At 34.9% G+C, this 6,600-nt stretch overlaps 1 pseudogene; it reads left to right on the top strand.

Annotated features, from left to right (window-relative positions):
* Positions 1-712: 712 nt before the first annotated feature.
* Positions 713-2,390, top strand: LOC18601666 (phenolic glucoside malonyltransferase 1 pseudogene; annotated as a pseudogene).
* The last annotated feature ends 4,210 nt before the right edge of the window (positions 2,391-6,600 follow it).

The following is a 6,600-nucleotide window of genomic DNA, read 5'->3' as shown; positions in this document are numbered from 1 at the left end:
AGTTTTTAATACAAAAATTTCCAACTTGATTGCACTTGAGTATTTAGTTCATTGGTTGATGCATGATCTCCTAGCTAAAAAAATATGGTTCGAATCCCCTTCTCTAATTCAAAAAAAAATTCAACTTAATTACTAAGTTAAACACTTAACAAGATTGGGGGAGAAAACTTTCCTACATCAGAGGCACACGTGGGCAAAATCTATTGAATTGAAGGTTTTGCTGCAATGTTTGGTTGACAAAATATTGCAGATAAGCAGAAAATCTGCGACGTTGATGATAATGCAAGACCAGTTCTTAATTTTAAAAGAGGCGCAAATTAAAGTTTGATATGATATTGATATGAGTATCCACATTGAAAATTTGCGACCAAGATTAAAGGTGTTGTTGGCTGCACGAGAATACTCCATCGGCCCTCTTCTCCTTTTTGAATCATCAAACAATGCTTGTAAATGCGGTTACTGATCTCTTTATTTATTTATTGATTTATTTATAACATTTTCCATTGGTTTTGTGATCCTCCAAGAATCATATCCCATCCATGTGGGTGGCATTGCACATTAATCAAAACGTACACCCCTTAGTTCCTGACTTGTATATATACTCAGTTTTAGGGTTGATTGCGCCAAAGCAGGCATTCACAACTCCCAAAACCTCTCAGAATTCAGAAGCCAAGACTGCTTCCCCTTACCCTCTCTTGCCTCTCTATTTGCCATGGCATCATCTAAAATGCTGAAAGTACATGAGATCACTCGAGTCTCCCCGTCCTCTGACTCACCAAGTTCAGCCAATGAATTCTCTCTCCCGCTCACTTTCTTTGACATATTCTTGTTCAAGTTTCATCCTATTGAAACTGTCTTCTTCTTCCAACTCACAGAGTCAACCTCAACCCCTTCCTGTTTCTACTCAGAAATCCTCCCCAGACTTAAGAAATCTCTTTCTCTTGCACTTGCCCATTACCTCCCGCTTGCTGGCAACCTCAAGTGGCCATCAGATTCTCCCAAGCCCATTCTTTCATACGCTCCGAATGATGGAATTTCACTCACGGTTGCCGAGTCCGAGGCTCAAAACTTTAACAGCCTCTCTGGCAATGAGATCCGTAAAGCGAATGAATTACAACCTTTGGTTCCTCAATTGATGATATCCGATCACATAGCAGCAATATTATCTGCGCAAATAACACTATTTCCTAATCAAGGATTCAGCATTGGCGTTACAACTCACCATGCAGCGGTTGATGGTAGAATAGGAGTCATGTTTCTGAAGTCTTGGGCTTATCTATGCAAACAAGGTAATAAAGCAAACCCTCCTTTGCCACCTGAGCTAACCCCATTTTTTGAAAGGAGCGTTATCGAAGATCCAGCTCGACTTGACCTGCTGTACTTGAAGCAATGGTCAGCTTTCACCAGCTTAGATTCAGATCCCAATAAAAGAAACTTGAAACTTTGGCAGGAGGTTAGATCTACTCCTGATGATTTGGTTCGAGCCACATTTGAGTTTAGTCGTAAAGACATCAAGAAACTGAGAGAAAAAATTTTGTCTAAGCTGGATAACTCAAAACCACTTCATCTCTCAACTTTTGTGCTTACGCTTGCTTATACAGCAACCTGTCTGGTTAAAGCAAAAGGAGAAGGCGATAGACCTGTTTCCATTGTATTTGTAGCTGATTGCAGGACTCGTCTAGACCCTCCTTTACCAATTACTTATTTCGGTAACTGCCTTATGAGTTTTGGACGCTCTACAAATGCAACACATTTCATGAATGAAGATGGGTTTCCGTTTGCTGTAGATTTGTGTTGCGATTTGATTGAAGGATTAAAGAATGGGGTTCTTGAAGGTGCAGAAGAAAAGGTGTCACATATTTTTACTTCTAAGAAACCGGGATTGCAGTTTATTAATGTTGGTGGATCACCCCAATTACTTATTTACGGCTTAGATTTTGGGTTAGGGAAGCTGAAGAAGGTGGAGTTTGTGTCCGTACATAGAGATGAAGCTATTGCTATGACTGAGAGTAGAGATGGGAGTGGTGGAGTTGAGGTTGGTTTGGCCTTAAACAAGCATGAAATGGAGAATTTCGCTTCTTTATTTTCTGATGGATTAAGAAGCATTGATTAAGGTCTTCAAAGAAACTGAAATTTCATGGTTTTTATGATCAGTTTACATAAGAAGAAGAAGGTCTTGGAGCCCTTTGATCCAAGGTTCGACTCGTATGGTGTGAGAATTTAATCCAACTATGTATTTGTTTGTTAATTGATTAATTAGTCTCTTATGTTGAATGTAACAGTAATGTTATATTTGCTGGAACTTGTTTGATTGTAATGTAATTTCCTTTTATGCATGTATCTCAACAATAACAATTGAAGTGATTGAATCTTGTATTTTTACAAATAAAGGTTTCTTTTTTTGCGAACAAAATAGGATATTGTAAGAGAAGAGAAGATAATTTGATTTCATCTTTGAACGGATATTTTGCATTAGCTTTCTCAACTTCTTGGGAATAAAGTGTTAGTATGACCACACTGCCTATTATCATTTCTTCTTTTATAATAATTATGATACCTAACATCCCACATCTGATGTGAATATGATTGTTAAGACCTATATAATAATCCAAGCCCACCACTACTAGCAACTTAAGTTTAAGCTTTTGAAGGTCACGTGATTTAGGCTCAAAAAGTTACTGGGCTAGTGATTGGACTTGAGTTGTTACAAATAGTATCAGAATCTGCACTAGTCCGATGTGGGCTTTCACATTGCTCTAGTGAGACCTATATAATAATCCAAGCCTACCACTACTATCAACTTGAGCTTAAGTTTTGAGGGTCACATGGTTTAGGCCCAAAAAGGTGCTGTGTAGTGATTAGACTTAGGTTGTTACAATAATCCTATATAATAGAATTTAAAAGATATTTAATTTATACAAAATGCAAACCACTTTCTTTTTCATTTTGTAAAAGAGTCGGGCACAATCATCTGAGATGTGATGTACCTAGTTTTATACTTTCTCAACCATAAAAGCTATGGGTTCTTTAGTGGTTGCAACCTTATAGTCCAAAGTGGTAATATAGAGTACCATAACTAATTCATATGCTAATGATTGGGACATCACTTCTAAAAGGTGTCAAGGTGGACCACATCTATTGTTCCAAAGTGAATATAAATAATTCGTTATCACTAGCCTTTGATCTATTTACAAATTATACCATTTTATTTACTCTAATATATCCCACAAATTCACAAGGTTCATTTATTTTAATTAATGTTGTTTTCAACTCTTTTAACTCAAAACCATAATATTCTAGCTTCATGCACTTTCTATGGTATAATATGAAATTCTTTCCACAAATTCAAACAACTTTCACATAAGTAAAAGGAATACAAGTGCCTAGTTTAATTATATTTTATTAAGGATAGAAAGTAAAGGTAGCAAAATTGTAGAAAATATTCAAGATCTAAGCAAAAAGCAAAATTTCTTGATGAAAAAATAATGAACTACATAAAGGGCTATTTATAATAGCCAACTAAACCTAAACTTACTTGGTGTGTAAGAAAAGTAAATAGCAAAAAAGAAGTACTCTAACCCTAGACTTCTTAGAGTACAAGTAAAGTAAAAAGAAAATAAAAAAATATTCTCCTCAAAAATTTTTCAAAATTAATAATTATAACTCATGCTGACACTACCCCACAAATTGGAGCATAGATATCAATCATGCACAACTCGTCGATTATACCATGAAACACTTTCCCTGAAACTACTTTCGTGAGAATATCAACCAACTGACCTTCAAACTTGACAAATGAAAATTGTATAATTTTTTTGTCGAGGTTTTCCTTGATGAAATGTCAATCAACTTTAACATGTTTGGTACGATCATGTCGTATAGGATTTTGTACAATTTCAATGGCTGCCTTACTATCGAAAAAATGATTCATAGGATTTGCATATTCAATTCCTAAATCTTTGAAAACACTCCTAACCCACAACAATTTGCATACACCATGAGCCATAACTCGAAATTTAGCTTCTACACTTGATTTTGCCACAACCTTTTACTTCTTGCTTTTCCAAGTGACAAGATTACCTTCCACCAAAGTAAAATAATCAAATGTGGTTCTTCTGGTTGTTTGATCACCTACCCAATCAGAATCCGTAAAACCTTCAATGTTAGAAACACCATTTTATAGTAACAACAAACCTTTGCCCAGAGTACTCTTCAAGTATCTTAAGATTCAATATACTGCATTCATTTGTTCTTTACTTGGTGCATGCATAAATTGACTTACAACACTCACAACATAAGCGATATCCGGTCTTATGTGCGACAAATAAATTAATCTCCCAACCAATCACTGATAATGACCCTTGTCTGCTGGAACTTAATTTAGAAAAGTAACAAGCTTATGATTCATCTCTATTGGTGTCTCTACTGGTTTGCAAGCAAGCATTCCAATTTTGGTTAAGAGATCTAGCACATATTTCTATTGCGAAAGGAAAATTCCCTGCTTCAAGCTTACAACCTAAATTCTTAAGAAATATTTAAGTTATCCCAAATCCTTCATTTCAAATTTAGCAGCCAAATATTCCCCGTAATGCTTTTATTTCGTATGGGTCATCTCCCCGTCAATACCATATCATCGACATACAAAATTAAGGCCATTATCTTTCATTTTTTGTGTTTTATAAACAAAATATGGTTTGAGTTACTTTGTTTATAACCAAATACTTTAATTATAGAAGAAAACGTCCCAAACCAAGCTCTAGGTGACTGTTTCAGCCCATATAATGATTTCTTTAATTTACAAACTTTCCTTCTACACAAAGAATTGTATTTAATTCTTGGTGGTAACTCCATGTAGACCTCTGCCTCTATGTCTCCATTTAGGAAAGCATTTTAACATCACATTATTGTAGAGGCCAATCCTGATTTACTACTAAAAAAACAAGAATGCAAATTGTATTGATCTTAACTACTAGTACAAAAGTCTCTTGATAATCCACCCTCTACCTCTACATATACCCCTTTGCAACTAACCTTGCTTTATATTTGTTAATGCTACCATAAGTTTTGAGTTTCATTGTAAATACCCATCTACATCTATTTGTCTTCTTTCTTTTAGGTAAGGGAACCAATTCCCAAGTGGCATTTCTTTGCAAAGCCTCCATTTCTTCGTTCATCATCTTGATCCATTTTGGATCTTTTAACACATTTTGGAAACTACTAGGAAGAGATACAATGGATAATTGATTAATAGTGAGTGACATGATACAGACAGTTTATAAGATGACACATAGTTGCTAATTGGTATTTGACCTTGGCTTTAAGATTAGGTTAATATTGTTTCCTTGGGACTCCTTTATTCGATATTTATCGATATTTAGGGACTATCCTTTCCATAGGAAAATGTGTTTCATAAGACTCATCAAATATGAGATTCGGGATTTCATGGGACTTATCAGCTATGGAATTCAAGATTACCTCATCAGATATAGGATTTAGGATTAACTGAAGGAGAACATTCTGGGTAGATTCGTCAATTAATGATGTAGCGTAAGTATGGGCAATTCTAAGGATTATAAAACGAAAGCACCTGATTCACTTGCAAGAAGAACTAACTCACTCTTAATTTCAAGAATACTATCACAACATTGTTGAAAACTTTTCTCAAAATGTTCATTCATTCCCTCTAACTCCATAAACTCCACTCCACCACCTTGTTGTAACACATTCTCTTCACTAGAGTTCTCCCCTTGAAAAGGTCTAAAGACTCCCCCTGAATAATAGGATTATAATTCACAAAAAGAAACATCTAAGGTTACATGTAATTTACGAGTTTGAGGGTCATAGCAGCTATACCCTTTTTGAAAATCAGAATAACTAATAAAGACACATCGTTTTGCACATAAATCTAGTTTATTTTGAAAGTTTTTGGGAATGTGAATATATACAATGCGACCAAAAACTCGTGGTTCAAGATTAAGAAGGTGGGGAACTGAAAGTAAAGATCGCATTTTTTGTTAAAGGGTTTGAAAATCTATTATTCGAGAAGGTATTTGGTTAATAAAGTAGGTAGCTGATTTTATAGCTTCTCTTCAATAAAACCGAGACATGTTCATGCCAAAGAGAGAAGCACGAACCACTTCCAATATCTGTCTATTATTCCTTTCTGCCAATCTATTTTGTTGTGGATTATAGGTACAAAAAGTTTGATGACAAATCCCATGATCGCTTAAAAATTCTTCAAGGAATCCATCATACTTAATACCATTGTCCGTTTGCAGAACACGAATTTACATCTAGTACTGAGTATCCACCATAGTATAAAATTTCTAAAATGTTGTGCACACATCACTTTTGTTGTGAAACAGAGATACCCAAGTCATTCTAGTGCATTCATCAATAAATGTAACTAAGTAACAAGCTTTAGATATAGAAAGAATTTTTGTCGGACTTTAAACGTCAGAATGAATAACTGTAAAAGATTTTGAACTTTTATTCAAACTTGGTGGATAAAAAATGCGATGGCTTTTAGCTAGTTCTCAAACAGCACATTGAAAATCTAAATCATTCAAACTTGAAAATAGATGTGGTCATAACTTTCTA

The sequence above is a fragment of the Theobroma cacao genome, chromosome 4 (assembly GCF_053813885.1).
Source record: "Theobroma cacao isolate CCN51 chromosome 4, ASM5381388v1, whole genome shotgun sequence".
In the NCBI taxonomy this organism is placed as follows: Eukaryota; Viridiplantae; Streptophyta; class Magnoliopsida; order Malvales; family Malvaceae; genus Theobroma; species Theobroma cacao.
This window is presented reverse-complemented; position numbering and strand designations above follow the sequence as displayed.